The following is a 20534-nucleotide window of genomic DNA, read 5'->3' as shown; positions in this document are numbered from 1 at the left end:
CTACTCGCAAGTAGGCTTAAAACACAGATTTCAATGAATTATCCCAATTCAAGCAATCCAACCTTCACCCACAGTCATTCAAGCAGTTATATCACATAAGTAAATAGCCTCATGGTAAGCATGCTATCATGGCAGTCACTCACACACATGCAAGGATGCTAAAGCATAAACACTCACCGAGTACTCCGAGCCAAAACAGAAACTAATTAGTAATCAATGCATGATCCTAGTTCATGTTAAGATGGTTAATGCAACACATGCAAAATGTAACTAAGATAGGCTTGGCTAATCTAAGGATGGCATATGAGATGCAACAATCGATACATGTATTCAACTTGGAATTGAAATACAATGCAGTTAGTATGATGCGCCGAGCCCGGTGCATGCAAGACGAATGAATGGATGCAAACATGAGAGCATAAGTATGCTAATTGAAACATGCCCTAATCTAACCATCGAAAGTTGGTAAATAAAAGGGAGCAAGACGTGGGGTTGGAAAACATGCACACACGCACGCACACTTATTACAACATTGCCCTCGCTCAGACGGTCCGAACAAATAATACAAACCGGATAATTAATTAACTACCCTAGCTAATTAAATATTACATAACACTTAACTAATTAAACAAATTAACTAAGCTATGGAAAGCAGTAAAAGGCCTCGGGAAGAGGGATGCACGCATGCTCGGATTGGCTTCGCCCGAAAACTCGTTGCCATGCCACTGTTGCCTCTGTTTACACTGTTATGCGCCTCTAAGACTTGCACAAATCCCAAGGTTACTTCTAAACCACCCCTTGATCAGAATGGGATGCCACCGGCCAAGATAAAAAGCCACCGGCCATGGAAACATGGTCATCGACTAAAAGTGGAGCCATCGGCTGGATTTTGATAGCCGGCCGGCACTAAGGATGGCCGACCGGCCATCTGTTCCTGCAGGACCCTGTTTGACAGCAGTAGAGGACAAACAGAGCATGACAATGCATTTTCAAAGCAAATGTGTGCACAACCACCCTCCCTATCATGTCATGGACTCAAGGGAGTGTGGCCCTCGGTCCTCGGGCCACCAATCACGCATTTCAATGCATGATGGCCCGAGAAGCCAAAGTGTACAATTTCAATGTCAAATGAAATGCACACAAAACAAACAAGACGCCTCCAACCTCTATCATGGTTTGATCAAGAGGCAAGAGATGCATGATATGCTATGCAACCTAAGCATGCGAGCTAAGTATGCAACATGAACATGTGGACAAACATGCAAACATGCAAACATGCAAGCATGTGACAATATTCAAACAATGAGCATGCAAGACATGATGCAACCAAAGCATGCAAACATGAAGCAATGTAACAACATTTTAGCAACATGCAAAAGATGGACTTAAACTAATATGGACAAGCCTCATCCATGTCTAAATCAGTGGCCATATGAGATGAGAACAAGGCCCAAGATTCATGCAAACATGCACAATGCAAGGGCTCCAAGCCTATGGCACAAAATGTAACTTTCCAAGAGCAATGCAAGGATGAAACATGGCGTACAATGGCATACATTCCAGCTCTGAAATGGCATACTAAATGATTCCAAAATGACTCCGAAGCATGCAAACACTCATGTTATGCATGCTAGAAGGCTCAAACACCAAAGACTAGTGAAGTGCATTACACTATAGTCATGCAAAGCTATGTTCAAATGATGAAAGAAACCCCAAACAGACCTTATGCAGCCCTAAAACAGTGGCAAAATGATATGAGATGGTGGCTCGAAATGCATTAAATGAAACTCATGCAAAGGCTCATAAATGGGGCATACAAGCACAACTCTCAAACACATTTAAAGCATGGAAAATAGGGGAGTACGACACAACTATAAGCTCTAAAATATCATACACAATGATACTAAAACATACAAGCACCTCGATATAAGCATGCAATAGGCTTCAAAACTCAAAGCTAAGCACGGCTATTACACTACAAGCATACATGGCAAGCACCAATCAACCAAGAGGCCTAAAAACAGAGCTAAGGCAGCCCAAAATATGAACAAAAGATGTTTGGAGTATGGCCAAAACATGCTAGAATGGAGGGCCAAAACAACATGCAACATAGGCTAGTAAGCATGGATTACACTACATGTATATGAAGCATTCAAGGGGCCACTAAACCAGCCAAAAAAAGATTTATGGCATGCCAAAATATGACCAAATACCCACTGAAATGTGTCCAATACATGCTAGAATGAGGTGCTCCTTTAGAAGGCCATGCAAAGGGTTGTTCTACACATGCAAGAAGGACATCTAACATGGAGAAACCAACTCTAGAAAGGGGTTATACAGGCCCTAAAACTCACTAAAAAAGGCCTGAAACATGCTCAAGAAGTGTGCAAATATAGGCCTCTTTGGAAGGCCAAATATGCTAGTAAACATGACAACAAAGGAGGGGATCACCCCTCTCCTTCTTAGGACCTCAAAACACCATCCCCACCACTGAAATCCCTCTGGATTTTAGTGTTGAGAGGGCCAATACAAGGTAGTCCCGAAGCTCACAAAAAAGGCACAAAAATGAGGCCAAACAAGGCCTATAAACAACCCCAAACACAAAAGTGATCTTAAACAAACTTCAAAAGAATGCAAAAAAAGAACTTTTATCAGTTATAAGTTAAGCTCAAAACAGCATTCAAGATAGGCTAAAAGTCTATGCAAAAATGGGGAATAAAGAGGGTGTTTCTCACCCTTGATGCACAACCGCGAAACCAGCAGGTTCTTGGACCAAAAACCAGTCCCTTAGCCTCTGAAAATGGCCTCCAAGCTGCTTAGGTTGATGATGGAGGTGTTAGGCTAAGAGTTGGTGTGCAAAGGGGCCAAGAACCAAGCAATTTGGAGCTCAAAATAGAGAGATATAGAGAGATGTATATTGTTTGCCTTAGCAAAATTTTTGGAACCCTTGCAATGGAAGAGGAGCTCTTCTTTTATAGAGGAACAAAGGTCCAAGCTTCTTGGAAAAGCTTGGAGCAAAGGAGCCAAGCTTCTCTTAGAAGCTTGTAGCAAAAGGGCCAAGCTTCTTGAGGAAGCTAGAGCAAAGGGGTCAAGCTTCCTTAAGAAGCTAAGCAAAGGGTTCAAGCTTCTCTAAGAAGCCAAGCAAAGGGTTCAAGCTTCTCTAAGAAGCCAAAACAAAAGGGTCAAGCTTCTCGAAGAAGCCAAAACAAAGGGGTCAAGCTTCCTTAAGAAGCTAGAACAAGGGTTCAAAAGGTTCAAGCTTCCTTAAGAAGCTAAAACAAAGGTTCAAAAGGGTCAAGCTCTCTCAAGAAAAGGCCTCGGCTAGGAAAAGTGGCCGATTGATCAAAACAATGGCCGGCCAACCAAAAACATTGCCGACCGGCCAACACTTTTGGCCGGTAGCAAGAAAACAGGGCCGGTGGCCTCAGGCCATGGCCAGTGAGGTGTGGGGATGGCCAACAAGCTATTTCCCACCCTCAAAAGCAAAACAACAAGTGTTTGGTGCAAAACCAAACACAAAACAAACAAGTTGAGAGGTCTTGAGGCAAGGCGCATAGCCAAAACCTCCGAGAACTCAAGACGAACACAAATATGGGTGATCATCAAGTGTTCAAACGATGACGTCCAAGTCTTGAGGACGGTCAAAAGTGGGGTGTCTACACTCGTGTATTGAATGTGATGATCTTCTTGTTAAATGCTTTGAGCTTGCAGTTGCGAAGCATTAATCTGTTCAAACCATAGCATAACTGATTTCAATTGGAAACCCTTTTTACGTGACTAGTGGTGGACTCTTTACCCTAGGTTTTTTCCCAAATCAGTAAATCCAATTTCATTTATTATTGATAATTTCATTCCTTAGTTTAATTTATTTTTTATTAAATTAGGTTATGAACAATAAATCTTTTCATCAAAATTAATTTAGGAATTTAACGATTAAATTAGTTTAATTTCACAATTGTCCCTGTGGATCGATAACTGGACTTGCCATTATTCTAAAAGAATTTGGTGCAGTTTAGGGTTTGTATTTGGTGTGTTCAACGACCCATCAAATTTTGGCACCGTTGTCGGGGATTTCTGGCGAAATTAGATAATTTAAAGTTACATTCTTATTTTTATTTTTATTTTTAGTTTAGGATTTTATGCTTTCGTGTTGCTAAGTATGCAGAGTGTTTGAAATTGGAACTATCACTGAAGTGCCAGCGGAGCGCAACCGAGCTTTAAATAAAAAATAAATAAAAAAAACGCAGCACTAAAGCACTTAAACAGAAGCAAACACTCGCAAGAAAAGCACCAAACTGCTAAAAAGAAAGTCAAAGCTCAAATAGAGGTTGGAGACAACGTCTACACGTCAAGCATTCGCAAGACGAGTAAAGCGTTTTCGTTAAACCGCTGTGAGTATTTCTCCCTTTGGCATTTCGCTTTGGTAACTTAGTGCACAGAGTCAAAACTTTTTGTGTGTGTGTGGGTAGTGTATGCACAGGCGCAGTTCTTGTCGCCCTGAATTGTGGAGTTTGGACCTTGAACTAGAAAGGACTCTTAGGAGACTTAAAGCCTTTGCCTGTGTTCCTAGGCTTGAATATTCATATTCATACATTGAGCCATTAGAGATGGAAAATGCAAATGTCCCAAATGTGCCTAACCGGACCCTTAAGGATTACTTTACACCCACTGCATATATATCAGCATCATGAATCCAATTACCCAACACCACTGTTGTTCATTATGAGATTAAGTCCAGCACCATGCAAATGCTCCCATCATTCCATGGACTAGCTCATGATGATCCTCACAAACATTTGAATGAATTTCTGGAAATTTTCTTGACAGTAAAGATCCATAATTTCACAAATAAGGCCTTAATGTTGCAATTGTATCCATTCTCATTAAAGCATAAAGCCAAACATTGGCTGAATTCCTTACCTGCTAATTCAATCACGACTTGGGACCAATTACAGCAACGGTTCTTGAAGAAGTACTTTCCTATAGGTAAAACCAACCAACTTAGGCGAGCCATCACCAATTTTGCTCAAATGGATGGCGAGCAATTCCATGAAATGTGGGAAAGACTTCGATACCTTCTCCAACAGTGTCCCCACCACCAAGTGCCTGATTGGCAACTTGTTCAAACATTCTATTATGGCTTAACTGAGCCGCACCACCAAATGGTGGATTCATCCTGTGGTGGGACATTCATATCTAAAAATGATGCCGAGGCATGGCAATTGTTTGAGAACCTAAGTGATAATTCCCTTCACCATGCCTCTGCAGCCCGGCAAGTCCGGCAACCCATAGTTGGAGCCCCGAAAAGAGGGGGCATTTATGAGGTCGAGCAAAACCTAGAGTTAGCCCAACAAGTAGAGGTACTGTCCCACAAAATGGACCAATTATTAGCTGCGGGACATGCCCTTACCCAGCAAGATCAGCCTCAATTCTATGAGGCGTGTGTTATTTGTGCGAGCCCTGCTCATGACTTAAGTGAGTGCCCTTCGGCATCACAATTTCCAGAGTTAGTCCAAGAGCATGTGAATGCGGCGCAAGGATTCTCCAACCTGGGTAATGACCCATACTCCAATATATATAATCCGGGATGGAGAAATCACCCCAATTTTTCATGGAGACCTCCTTCACAAGGCACTTCTTACAATCATCCTACCGACCACCGCAACCTTAACGACCCCCACAACCGTACCGGCAACCACAACCCTCGCCTGTTCCTCAAGGCAACTCAGCCTTTGAGACTCAGGTGTTAGAAGTTCTCTTAGAACTTAAGGGGTTAACACCAGTAGTTCACTCCCATACTCACTTCATTGCCAAGCTAGAGAACCAGTTGGGCCAAATGGCTAACAACATGAACAGGAGAGAGGAGGGAAAATTACCGAGTTAGACTGTGGCCAACCCTAAGGGACAATACGGGGCAGAGAGTTCGGGTGAGAATGGAAAGCACCATGAGCAGGTGCAAGCGGTGATTTCTTTGAGAAGTGTGAGGGAGTTAGAGCCTTAGTCAGTTACGTCTGATGCAACTAGAGCTAAGAAAGGTGACCACTGTGGTACACCTAATGAGAGCAAGGGTGAGGGGGAAACACTTAAGAGGGATGACTTAGTCCCTAACACTTCACATGAGCCCAAGGCACCATATGTGCCTAAGGCACCCTTTCCCCAATGCCTTGATACACTGTCCCCTTTTAATAAGAAGGCGGCATCTATGGAGGCAATGATGGAGGTCTTTAAATAGGTAAAAATCAACCTCCCCTTGTTGGAGGCGATTAAGCAAGTACCCTCCTATGCCAAATTTCTGAAAGACCTTTGTATGCAAAAGCGTAAATCTAGGACACATGTGTCCCAAAAGGTCCTACTCACGGAGCAAGTAAGCTCCATCTTGTTGAATGACACACCTCCTAAACTTAAGGACCCGGGTGCCCCAACCATTGCATGCATCATAGAAGACCGTTTTATTGATAAGGACTTATTAGATTTAGGGGCTAGTGTCAATTTGTTGCCGTACTCTGTGTACGAGGAATTTGGGCTTGGCGAGTTGAAGCCCACTACTATCACTCTTCAATTGGTTGACTGGTCCCTCAAAGTGCCACGTGGCATGATTGAGGATGTGCTAGTGAAGGTCGATAGGTTTTACTTTCATGTTGACTTTTTGGTTTTAGATATGGAGCCGGTAGCCAGTTCTAGGAAACAAATCCCAGTGATCTTAGGTCGACCTTTCTTGGCTACGGCCAATGCATGCATTAATTGTCGTTCCGGGGTTATGAAAGTTTCATTTGGTAACATGCAAGTAAAACTTAATGTTTTCCAAGCATCCCAACAACCTCATGAGAGAGAGGAGTGCTTATTAGTGGATGTTATGGATGAGATTGTGGAGGAGGCTTTGCCCTCCATTCTTGTAGAGGACCCTTTAGAGGCTTGTTGAGCTCATTTTGGGTTTGAAAATTTTGATATTGACGGATCGGTTGAGAAGGTGAATGCCTTGCTTAATGCTTTCTCTACACCGGATTTTCCTCCGTGGAAAGCCCGGTTTGAGTCACTTCCTCCTCTGTCGAGAGAGCCTACCACACCATCTTTGGTCACACCACCTACACTTGAGTTGAAGCCACTCCCGGTCACACTCAAGTATACATTTTTAGTCATCATTGCATCTGACTTGACTGCAGAGCAGGAGAGTCAATTAATGATTGTTCTCGTGGCACATCGTAGTGCTATAGGGTGGTCAGTGGCTGATTTGAAAGGAATAGATCCCTCCGTGTGCATGTATTATATACACCTAGAGAAAGACACCAAACCTTCTCATGAAATGCAACGGAGACTTAATCCTAATATGAAAGAGGTGGTGAAATAGGAGGTATTGAAATTGTTGGATGCGGGTATTATATACCCCATCTCGGATAGCAAGTGGGTGAATCCCACACAAGTGGTGCCCAAGAAATCGGGCATCACTGTTGTTGAGAATGAGAGAGGAGAGTCCCCACACGAACCACGCTGGGTGGCGAGTGTGCATTGATTATAGGAGACTGAATTCCTGGACTAGGAAGGATCATTTTCCCTTACCTTTCATTGGCCAGATCCTAGAGCAGTTAGCGGGGCAGGGTTTCTACTGTTTTCTTGATGGCTATTCGGGGTATAATCAAGTCTCGATGTACCCCGCTAACCAGGAAAAGACCACATTCACATGCCCTTTTGGCACTTTTGCTTACAGGCGCATGCTCTTTGGGCTATGTAATGCACCGGCGACTTTTTAATGGTGTATGATGGCCATTTTCTCCGATATGGTGGAGAAATTCTTAGAGGTTTTCATAGATGATTTTTCGGTATTTGAACCGTCTTTTGAGGAATGCCTTAGGAACTTGACTAGAGTGTTGGAACGATGCACTGAGGCAAACCTGATCTTGAGTTGGGAAAAGAGCCATTTTATGGTTCGAGAGGGTATAGTGTTGGGACACATTATGTCCCCTCGAGGTATAGAGGTAGACAAGGCTAAGGTTGACCTCATTGCAGACCATCCTCCACCCAATTCCGTGCATCAAATTAGGTCTTTCCTAGGGCATGCAGGTTTTTACCGTAGGTTCATCAAAGACTTTAGTAAAATATCACATCCTTTGTGTAGTTTACTTGTTAAGGACGCGCATTTTATCTTTGATGTGGCATGCTTGAAGGCATTTGAAACACTAAGAATGGCCCTGACCACCGCCCCAATCATGAAATCACCAGATTGGTCGCTTCCCTTTGAAATCATATGTGATGCCTCCGATTATGCTGTCGGGGCTATGTTGGGCAAAAGGGTCAATAAGGCACCATTTGCTATATACTACGCTAGTCACACTCTCTCGGATGCACAATTGAATTACACTACCATCGAGAAAGAGTTGCTAGCTGTGGTCTTTGCCTGAGACAAATTTCGGTCTGATCTCCTAGGTTCCAAGGTCATAGTCTTCACTGATCATGTCGCTTTGTGGTATTTACTATCAAAGAAAGAGACCAAACCTAGGTTAATTAGATGGATTTTGTTGCTCCAGGAATTTAACCTAGAGATCCGAGATAAGAAGGGATCTGAGAATGTGGTGGTGGATCACCTCTCCCCAATCCTTGTTGAGTCTACTAGTGACCCTCTTATTTTGCATGATTCATTTTCGGACGAACAACTCTTTGAGCTGTCACAAGCGAGCCATTCGTGGTTTGCACATGTTGTGAATTACTTGGCCATTGGGCAAATTCCGCAGAATTGGTCTAAGCAAGACAAAGACCAATTCTTTTCGCAGGTCAAGTATTATTTTTGGGAGGATTCGGAGTTGTTTAAATATTGCTCCGACCAAGTGATCCGACGGTGTGTGTCGGAGAGTGAGGTGCATAGCATTCTTACATTTTGTCATTCTTCTACATGTGGCGGTCATTTTAGTGGGCATAAAACGGCCACCAAGATTTTACAGAGCGGGTTTTATTGGCCCACAATTTTTAAAGATGCCTATCAATTTTGTAGAACTTGTTTGCGTTGTCAGCAAATGGGTTCGATGTCTCGGCGTGACATGATGCCAATGTCCCATATTCTTGTGGTAGAAATATTTGATGTTTGGGGGATTGATTTTATGGGACCTTTCCCGTCGTCGTTCGGGTTTGAGTATATTTTCTTGGCAATCGATTATGTGTCTAAGTGGGTGGAGGCGATAGCTACCCGAACAAACGACCATAGAGTTGTAATCAAATTCTTGCATAAAAACATCTTTAGTCGTTTTGGGTTTCCTGGAGCCATAATAAGCGATCAAGGTACGTATTTTTGTAACTGGTTCTTTGAGTTAGTAGTCAAGAAATACTCTATCACTCATAAAGTTGGCACTCCATACCACCCTCAAACTAGTGGCCAAGTAGAAGTCTCAAATAGGGAGGTAAAGCACATAATAGAGAAAACGGTGAGGCCAGATAGGAAAGATTGGTCACAACGGTTAATTGATGCATTATGGGCTTACCGCACTGCTTATAAGACACCCATTGGGATGTCACCATATAGAGCGGTGTTTGGCAAAGCTTGCCATCTCCCGGTTGAACTTGAGCACCGATCATTGTGGGCCATAAAGAAGTTTAACTTCGATATGGCCGCGACAGGGCTCAACCGGAAATTACAACTCAATGAGCTGGAGGAAATCCAGAATAATGCATATGAGAGTTCGAGAGTTTTTAAAGCTCGGACTAAAGAATTCCATGATAAGCACATTAATAGAAAATCCTTTGAACCTGGTCAAAAAGTGTGGCTTTTTAACTCAAAATTGAGACTCTTTCTGGGTAAGCTATGATCAAGATGGGATGGTCTCTTTGTGGTTGTTGAGGCGTTTACTCATGGCGCCGTTAAGGTGCAAGATCCAAAGACTGGCCACACTTTCAAAGTGAATGGTGAAAGACTGAAGCCATATATAGAGGGTATAGCGACCCCAGTCTTTTCCCATTTGATTATTGTATCCGGACTTAAGTTCCGTAGATTCTGTCATTGTATAATTGTTGTTGTTGTCCCTTATCTTCACATTTGGAGTTATAGGATGTGTTGGGCAGGTTTGTTTCAGGTTGGTTGGGTTTAGAAACCAAGTGTTGCTGTCCAGAACTTTGGATCTTCGCTCGAGCGAGGAGTTGGTCGCTCGAGCGAGCTATTGTTTTTGGTTCTTCGCTCGAGCCAGGGTTTGATCACTCGAGCGAGAGTTTGCGTCTGGTATGGACCTGTAGCTTTGCATTCTTGGCTCGAGCGAGCTTTTCTTTGCTCGAGCGAGTATTTCTTGTGTCTGGTCGCTTGAGCGACCAATTCTTCGCTCGAGCGAGCCTGTCCAGTTTAATTAGACAGCAGCGGGTTTTGATCAGTTTCTCATCCTCTTTTTAGATTCCAAACCCTAAGGTCCGACTTCTCTCTCTCCCTACTCACCTTCTCTCTTAGATTTGATCCACTTAGGGTGTGTTTCTACCCTAGATCCTTCATTAAAAAGAGTGTGTGAGTCAAGGGCTTCGTTTTAATCTGAATTGTTGGTAGTTTGGAGCACTTTGAAGTTTGGGTCTTCATCTCCATCTTCTCTTTTGGGGCTATTTCTTCGAGGTAGGGATTTCCTACTCCATTCTATAAGTTGTGTTCTAAGTTTTGGTATTTTGATATGTTGGGGATACTTTGGTAATTTTGGGGAAAAACCCTAGGGGTATTAATAAGTTAATTTGTATAATTAATTAAAGGAAATTGGGGAAATATGGTTAAATTCATGGAATTGAGGAATTCATTGATTAAGAGGTGTAGTTGGATAATCTAAATCACTCACCCATTGAATTGTTGATATATTTATTTTCAGTCTAGAAATAACTGTTTTGGGCTATCGGTGGAGGATAGCTGTGATTGTTGTAGACACTGCATGTGGATTAGGGATAACTGAAACTAATCATTGATTAAGTCATAAATTTTGACTGTTGAATTAATACAGACATTATGTGTATTGATTGTGTGTTGTATATGTTATGTGTTTACATACATTGTTTTGTGTGGAAGGAGATAGGGGATGTATTCCACGGTTTAGGGGAAGATAGGGGATGGACCTCTAAACTGGATTTTGTTTGGGAGGAGATAGGGGATGGACTCCATTAGCATCAGTTTTATGTGTGCTTATTTATATAGAAGTGTTTTTATTGATACAGCACTAAAATGTGTATCAATCTGGAAGTATGAAGTGTTTTGATTTGAGCTTGAGTCTCATTTATTTGTTGACATTGGAAGAATGTGAATATGATATATATATATGATTCACTGTTGTAGGTTTGGCCAGGTTCTGAGCCATATTGATAAAGTTGGCCAGTAAAACGTGTCTTAGACAATAGTGTCATGAGACTTTTAAAGGAAGTAATTGATTATCTTGGTTAACCATCTGTTGAATGCTATTGCTTTATTCATTGCTTATATGTGGTTTAGTATATTTCTACTGGGCTGTGGCTCACCCTTTATGGGAACATCATTTTCAGGTTCAGGTGATAAGCTACCTCCAAGGACTTAGCTTGGAAGGACTTGGATTCTGAAGACTATTTTCAGTTGTTTTGCTTTTATTTGTTAGGACATGTAAACACTCAAGCCTAGGGCTTTATTTGTAATTGAGTTAGAACTCATACTTTTGTGTCCAAGTGTTGGCTTGGAAAGATGTAAGCCTGTAGGGCATTTAATTTGATGTTACATGTAATGCTTTTGTTTAGTAAGACTCTGATGAATATTATAATGAATTATTAAAGTGTTTTCTTTAAATAATGCATGTCAATGATATATATATAATGGGTTAAATTTTAGGGCGTTACAGAGGGGATTGGGAATGGGGATATGATTGAGTCCATTACTTTGATGGACCCTTTTTACTATGATTGATAGAATGGTTTCTTGTTCTATTTCCCTTCCCTTCTATTCTATTCTATTTTTCTTTATTCTTGCTGTGCTTTATTTGCGTCTAGGAGACTTTAAATCCTCTAAAGGTGTAATTCCTTTGGAGTTAGCCGTGCCCGAATGGCATCTGACGGTCTAATATAGCCACCTAACCGTGTTTGTAGTGAGTTCCTAGGAGACCAACTGAGACGGTGGAAACTAGAGTTCGAATAGCAAAGCCTAGAACACAAAGGTTTGGAATTTTCAAGACTAGAGTCTGGTTTAAATACCCAGGGGTTGGAGATTGCTTCAAAACTACCCCGGCTTGAACTATGTATGGCAGCCCCATAGGTTGAGGTAGCTTCATGCGCCTCGATTCTGGATACTGAATCAACCTAGTCTGTCACCCTGTTGGAGAATAGGGAAAGTTACAAACACAATTAGGGAGAAAAGTAGTACCCGTGTTTTTCGTGTGAAGATTATACCCTTGTTAGGCATTTCGATATTTTCTAAAGTGTTATATTTATTTCGGATGTCAATTGAAGGCAGAAATGGTTAAGTATACTTTGGACTGTACTTGGTTTTTATTTTATTTTCTTTAATCTCTTATAAATGTAGATATATATATATATATATATATATATATATTTATTTATATATAGTTATACTAAAAAAAAATGTTGTATTTGTTAATTGTTGTTTTTGGTCAGTTGAAAAAAAATATATGTATATATATTCCGCACGTGCAACACAATCCATGCACGTGCGGCGCAATTCCAAATCCAACAATTGCACACTGCTTTAAAAAGCAAGTGCGGAGGAGGGTGTGCATAAACCAAGCTGCACGTACAGCTTGACCCCCGCACATGCGGAGCATTGTTTTTCAAAAAAAAAAAAAAAAAAAAAAAAAAAAAACGCGAAAGAGAAAAATTGCCGCACGTGCGGCCTGGACCTTGCACATGCGAAAAATTGTGAAGTTGAATTTTGCACACTGCTTTAAAAGCAGGTGCGCGGGGACGTGCGTGTGTATGTCCGCACGTGCGGGAATACCCACCGCACGTGCGGCGATTCTTTAAAAAAAAAAAAAGAAACAAATTTGTTTTGTTTTGTTTTCTTCTATTTTTATTATTTTTAATTTATTTACTTATTTCAAAATAATACATAAATTTTAAATAAATAAATTTTAAAAATAAATACAAAAATATACAATTATTTTTATTAACATATAAAATAATAAAAAAAACAATCGTATTTTTTTTATATATATATTATTATTTATTTATTTTTACTTTCTATTTTCATTATAAAAAATAAAAAAAATAAAAAAAATAAAAAATAAAACACAAAACAAGACAAAATTTTGTCCTCATCAACACCTAACCCACTTTCGCGCCATCACTCCCTCAGATTTGTCTCTCTCTCTACCTCTCATCTCTCTCTCTCTCTCTCTCTCTCTCTCTCTCTCTCTCTCTCATAACCCCACAAACCCACCGTCACCATCTTCTTCTTTCTTTTTCTTCCCTTTTCTTGTTCTTTCTTCTTCCTCACCATCATCATCTCACCACCGGCATCACTATTTTCTCTCTGTCCGACGAATCTCCGGCGACTACCATTTTTTCTGGTGAATCTCCTTTGTTCTTCTCTCTTTCTCCACTTTTTCAAGGTAAATTACCTTTTTGTGTAGATTTGTGGGTATAGGAGTGGATATGCACAAATTTTTGGTGTTGTTCATCTATGGTTCATCTTAAAAAAATAAAAAAATCGCATGGAAAAGACGACCGCCGCCGTGCGGCCATCTCCGGTACACGTGCGGCCACGTACACCAAAAAAATTTTTTAAAAAAATAATAATAAAATAAAAAAAAATATGTTTAGTATTCTATTATATTTTATTTTATTTATTTAGTCGTTTCTTTTTTCTTTTTTTTCATTTTATTAATTACTTCGTTACTAGTTTAGGTTATTTAAATACTTTAGTTCTGTTAGTTTAATTATTCAGTCATTAGTTAAATATAAAAAAAAGAAAAGAAAAGAAAAAAAGACAAGGGTTTAGCTTAGTTTGTTTTATTCTTTAGTTTAGTTTATTTTATAGTTTATTTTATTCTATAGTTTCATTTATAGTTTATTTTATTTTAGTTTCCGTTATTTTATTTTCTTCTTTCATTTTCTACTTGATAGTTTAGGTTGTTTAAATAGTTTAGTTCTATTAGTTTAATTTTTTAGTCATTAGTTATTTGGTCTTTAATTATTTAGTCAGTATTTAGTTTATTTCTTTTAGTTTATATATATTTAAACTGAGAATTGCATGTGGTTTATTGGTGGGCAAACTTGTGCTTTCATATTTTACTTTATTCTCATGATTGGTTCCATGGGTTTGTGTCTATTTGCTTTTGGTGTGTACAGGATATGAGTCGACGTGTATCTGTTCGGGCCTCCAAAAAGGCCAGAGGTTCCACCTCTTCGGCGCCACCACTGCCACCGTCACCACCACCGGGTGACTTGCCACGGCTGGAGTGGGCTTCACGCCCTCTTCACAAGCTCACGCAGTTCAACATTTCATATTTTCGACGTGACCTGGCCACCTCTTGGGCCGTTGAGCAGCTCCAACTCCAGCAACAGTTGGGCATTTGCACCGTGACAGCGCCTACTTATCCTCGTCTGGTACGACTCTTCTACTAGAACCTACGTGAGTCACTCACCGAGCCCGAGCTGCTGTCCACCATTGATGGCCATCTCGTCAGCATCACCGAATCCATGACTACTGACGCGTTGGGGTTTTTCGCCATGCCAGAATATCAGCCCTTCCCGGAAGTTGAGGATCGACAACCCATACATAGCCTCATCCAGCAATACTTCCCGGGGGCCCACGGTGACCCCAGTTTCACATGCTTGCGGCGGAGCAAGCTACCTAGCCGCTTGCTATTCATTGATTCCGTGGTCCATAAAAATGCCCTTCCACTTGGGCATAGAGCTGAGCGCCGTTTGGAGTTTGTTCGGGTTTTACATGGTTATCAGCATGGCTATCAGGTCTAGCTTGAGCATATCATCTGGATGCATGTGCAGAAATTTCAACGAGAGGTCGTTCGGCCTGACCCTATGAAGAACCTAACTTGGCCACTACCATTTGCTAATTTGTTGACACTTGTCTTTGAGCTGAACGACCTACCCATTGCTTCAGATGAGGAGATTGATAGAGCGTATCTGGCTTTCGGCCAGCGGGAATGGCAGCATAGCATATCTCTCATCCCGCAGCAAGTTGGTGCCCCGATTGATGAGGTGCAGGACCCCGTACATGACCACCCACCTCATCATGTTCCCCCTATGCGTCCCCAAGGGGACCCATTCTACATGACTCGCAAGGAGTACCTACAGCTTCAGCACTTTGTGGATCAGGTCCACAACACTCTTTGTGATCACCACCAGAGTCTCATGGCGTTGCACACGGAAATTTAGGCGCATCGAGACTATTCTCAAGCGGCCTTTGACTAACTACACGCCCGCCTGCTCGAAATCCAGTAGCGTTTCGATCAGCTCGGCCAACAGGTTCAGGATGAGGCCTTTGAGACGTGATCTTTGATGAATGTCTTGTTTGCCCAGCATTTCCCACCGCCACTGGATTCTCCGTAGTACCCGCATGTATATTGCTTTGTCTCTTTTATTTTTATTTTTATTTTTCTTTTTAGTTCTTTCTTCTTTTCAAAAAAAAAAAAAAAAAAAAAAAAAAACAGAAAACAAAATGTGTGAAGTGTGTATCTGTTACTCTCTGCCTACCTGGATGTGCACTTACAATTTCTGGTAATATTCTCTCATTTCTCTTTACTTTTCCATTGAGGACAATGTCATATTCAAGTTGGGGGATGAGGGTTATATTTTCTTTTGTGCATTTCTATTTGGCACATGATTCATGCTTATACCTGTTTCACTTGATTGCATTACTTCACTTTATGTGACTTTTTGCTAGTACGGTGATGATATTTGCATATGTTAATTGGAGAGCATAGTAGACTTGTATGAAAAGGGTTTATTGGGTAGATACTTGCATGCGATGTTTGCACGAGGAGAGTTGTTTGTGTTTGTGGTATTAGTACACTTGTCATGAGTATGCCTTAATTCACATGAACACACTATCATAGCGGTGTACATCATTGATAATAGCTAGAGTTGTGGAAAAGAATAAATGACGAGCCAAGATTCTTTATAAAAAAAATAAAAAAATAAAAAACTTGACTTGTTTGGGTTCGTAGCCTTTTTAACTCGAGTTATTAAGCCCGTATAGGTGTCTCTACACCTAATGCCCTAAAACTGTCTGGTTTGGGAGTCATTGGCCCAATACTTGCTACATGCGTAAATAAGAAAGCTTAAGGGACTTGAACATTTCACAGTTAAGGAGAAATAAGAAGAATGACTTGTTCGGATTCGTAGACTTTTTAACTTGAGTTATTAAGCCCGTAGGGGTGTCTTTAGATCTGGTAAAACCATATGGTTTGTGAGTCATTGGCCCAATGCTTGCTACATGGGTTGATTAGAAAGCTTAATGGATCAAGACATTGCACAGTCATCAAAGAAAAAAACCAACAACTTTTGAGAATCTTGGTTGCAACAATTAGTTTTTCTATATATTTTGGGTGTTATTATGAGTTATATTGGGCTATTATAGTGGACAGTTAACTAATATGGAGATTGCACTTTACACCGAGGGTACTCGTGATTTGTCTACTACCATGCACAAGTACAGGAGACTTTACTTTTGTATTAACCGAATTGTGGTTTTGACTCAATAGGTTCCTTCATGCTTGTCCACTGTGCCTTTAATGACTCATTATGTCTCAATATCACACTGCAGTGGCACATAAGTTGATTGTTAGGTGGAGTAGTGTGGTCAATTGTTGTTAAGTATATATGAATATCTTAATGTTTGTGGGTATCATTTCTGGAAACCCTCACGAGACTTTACTCGTCCACTTAGGGCAACCTTGTGGTTTAAAGGCTTGTTGCATATACTAAATGCAATCGTTTTCCCACGAAAGAGGAAATAGTTAGATTTTGTTTAATTTAATTTTATTTTTGTTACTTGCTTGAGGACTAGCAAGTTGTAAGTTGGGGGATGTAATTAAGGCTGAATTGTACATTATTGAGGCCGTTAATTAGGATCTCTCAACTCCACTTGCTTGTCAAACTATATACTTTATGTGTATTGAATGTCAATCAGGTTGTACCTAGTCAGAGCATAAAATGGGCAAAAAGACAGAATTTGGAGAGAGTTGACTTTACAGCACGTGCATTGACTTTGTTCACACATGCGTTGACTTTCATGCACGTGCGTTGACTTTTTTGGGAAAATGTGCCCGAAGTTTTAAACCTGTTTGGGAAGAGAGCAGAAGTATGAATAGAGAAGAAAAAGGCTGTATTAGGGTTCCGAACTTGTTTTTGCAAAAGAGAGAGGCTAAGGTTTGGGAAAGAAAGAAACTTGAAGCTTCAAGCATGTCTCCCATGGTGGCTTCTTCTCCATCTACCTCCTTTCACTCCTCCATGAGTGGCTAGTCTCATTTTCTAGGGTTTTGATGAAACCCTAGTCATGTAATTAGTTTTTCTTTTTGATTTTCAATTATGTAAAGGTTTGAAAATTTGTATGGTGTTTTAGAAGTTTCTTATATATAATTTTCATTATTTCTTCAAGTATTCGGCTTTCTGTGATTGTTGAATGTCTTCCATACAAGAGTTTTCTTTTTCTTTCACATTCAAGGTATGAGACGAACCACACTACAATGGACGAGTCGTGTCACTACCTTAGTTTAGAGTGAACGATTCGTACTACTTGAGATGGTTCGTGCTTGTGCATTGAATGTGATGATCTTCTTGTTAAATGCTTTGAGCTTGCAGTTGCGAAGCATTAATCTGTTCAAACCATAGCATAACTGATTTCAACCTTTTTTACGTGACTAGTGGTGGACTCTTTACCCTAGGTTTTTCCCCAAATCAATAAATCCAATTTCATTTATTATTGATAATTTCATTCCTTAGTTTAATTTATTTGTTATTAAATTAGGTTATGAACAATAAATCTTTTCATCAAAATTAATTTCGGAATTTAACAATTAAATTAGTTTAATTTCACAATTGTCCCTGTGGATCGATACCTGGACTTGCCATTATTCTAAAAGAATTTGATGTAGTTTAGTTTTATATTTGGTGTGTTTAACGACCCATCAAATTTTGACTCAAATTTCATTCTTCAGACATCAGCAGGATCCATAAATTTAGCATGTCTAGTTACAAGTTACTTTAATCTTCAAAATTGGACATAAAGAAGCTTCCCAAAGAAGCCAACATATTGTAGCTAAGGCTAGTGCAATTAATGGCCCGTTATGTCATTATAGAGAAAAAATTTCAAATATGAGAGAGAGAGAGAGAGAGAGCACATATTATCACTTCATAATTCCAAACTAATATGCTAGTAAAAGTTAGTGGAAGCTCATTCTGCTCCTTCAAATGTCAAGCAGTCAATTCTCAGAATGAACGTTCTCATAATACCAATGCCTAGCCCAAATGATCCCCTTGGTGATCTCATTAAGTATAATTGTTGACCTTCTTACAGTTAGACAAAAATTAGTGAAATGAAGAAGGCTTTTCAGCTTCATGTCTGCTAACCTCCTCAAGCGGTGATGTTGCACAAAGAATAAAATGATTCTTGTAACTAAGAAAAATATAAGAAAACTACGTATTACGCTTCCAGTAGTTGAAACAAACAAATTAAACAAACTTACGAAGGATTCCTGTATAATAAGAAAGAGGCGCATCTACATTTTGAATTTTAAATACGCTCTGTGGGTCTTTAATGACACTATATTCTTCCCATCCACTCATTCACCAAACCAAGTCACCTTTCTTAAAGTTTGGATGTCCAGAATCCAAAACTCTAACCACTCCATATCCAGTTATAGGCTGCAAATTTGCTTAAAACATCAATAGGAAAAGTCACTAGCAATAAGAAAACAAGAAAAGTCACTCATACAAACCTATGATTTATCAGAAAACCACAAAAATCCTAAATACTGGAGCTAACACAAACAATCTTGGCCTTTACTTATAAATATATATACACAATCTTGGCCTTTGAGTTGACTAAGGAACCTTGTTTTAACTTTTGCCAATTGGTGGTTTCAAGTGGCTGGTTTCACTACAAGAAATTGTACTTTTGGCGACTAAATTTTTAGTCGCCAAAAGGTTTTTAGTCGCCAAAATATTTTCCTGACTAAATATTTTGGTCACCGCATTTGTCGCAGGAAGGTTGTCGAGGAAAGTATTGGTGACTAAAAAATATTTTAGTCGCCAAAAGTTCTATAAATGGCAGCTAATATTTTTAGTCGCCAAAGGGTATTTTTTTCATCTTATTTTATTATTATTATTTTTTTAACTACTCAATTCTTAGTCACCTAAAGTCTACTTGTATTTTAGCTACTAAATATTTAGTAGCCAAAAGTTTTTCTCTATTTTATTTTTATTTTTAGCTACTAAATATTTAGTAGCCAAAAATTTTTCTCCATTTTATTTTTATTTTTAGCTACTAAATATTTAGTAGCCAAAAGTTTTTTTTCCTTTTTTTTTTTTTATTTTTAGCTACTAACATGACAGTTGTATTTAAATAAAGAATTACAAAATTACAAGCTTGGGTGGGATGACAGTTCCATTGCTTGGGTGGGATTTATTCCAAACAATATCTAAATAAATATAATTTGTATACAGAACAAATTATCCACAATTTTTTTTTTTTTCTGTCAAGCCATAAATCAACACAATGAGACAAACTCAGAACATTTATAATCAAGTTTTGGGTTAGATTCCACCCCAGATCTCAACTAACCTTATCCCAAATCTAGGTGAACTTCTGCAAATTGGCCTACATTGTAAAGCCATTTATCAAAAGATTAAAATGACAGCTAGCTAAGAAAACAATGGTTGCAACACCCTTAGTGTCCAAATCTGAACCACTTTCATTCACAAGATGTTGCTCTCATCAGAAAACTTGTGTTCCTAAGCCACACAACTGGATAAGGATGCAAAGAATAATCCACAAACTCAAAAACTACAAATCCAGCATTCCCTTCTCTATCATTAAGCAAAAGCAAGCAATCAGACGAGCATGTTGTTGTAGGTGCTGCAATTTCTGTCTCTTTGCCATCTCTTCGTTTTGTCGTTGTTGTTGCCTTTTTTTCTTGTCTGGAACTCATGCAATGATTCATATTTAGGCAAACTATGCAATCAAAGAACAGGAAAGATTAATTTAAGATAAACAAAACTGAGACACCTTTATTTGACAAGCGAAGATCAGTCAAAATATTAATAGAGAGGCTTCAGGAAACTTCAATTGGAGGTGTAAACATATGAAATGCAGAAGGTTTGGCACACTATGACTGAATTTTCCAAGTCCCGTTGAAGGTATATGATTATTACCAAATCTTTTCCTTAGTACAATGAATCAGTAAGTAAAATTCATGCAGCATAGCAACGAAGAAAGATGTGAGACATACCTTCTAGGATCGCAAGGTATGGGGTCAGTCCAAAAATATTTAGCACCAAGGGCATCCTTTGCAAATATTCTTTGCGTGAAATGGAAAAAGGAAAAGGGAAAAGGGAAAAAAAAAAAAAAATTCAAGGAATTGAAAGTTGTAGAACAA

General features: G+C 39.6%; 1 pseudogene across 1 annotated transcript in view; it reads right to left on the bottom strand.

The window, feature by feature from the left end:
- Positions 1-20534, bottom strand: part of LOC145793626 (2-alkenal reductase (NADP(+)-dependent)-like) — a 103269-nt pseudogene that overhangs the window by 71090 nt on the left and 11645 nt on the right. The window contains exon 2 of the transcript XR_014333901.1: positions 18624-18801. The product of XR_014333901.1 is annotated as a 2-alkenal reductase (NADP(+)-dependent)-like (transcript). The remainder of the gene's footprint in view (positions 1-18623; positions 18802-20534) is intronic.

This window comes from Camellia sinensis, chromosome 6 (genome assembly GCF_055761805.1).
Source record: "Camellia sinensis isolate YWXY chromosome 6, ASM5576180v1, whole genome shotgun sequence".
Lineage (NCBI taxonomy): Eukaryota > Viridiplantae > Streptophyta > Magnoliopsida > Ericales > Theaceae > Camellia > Camellia sinensis.
Note: the sequence above shows the minus strand (reverse complement) of the source record. Positions and strands in the feature narration are given on the sequence as shown.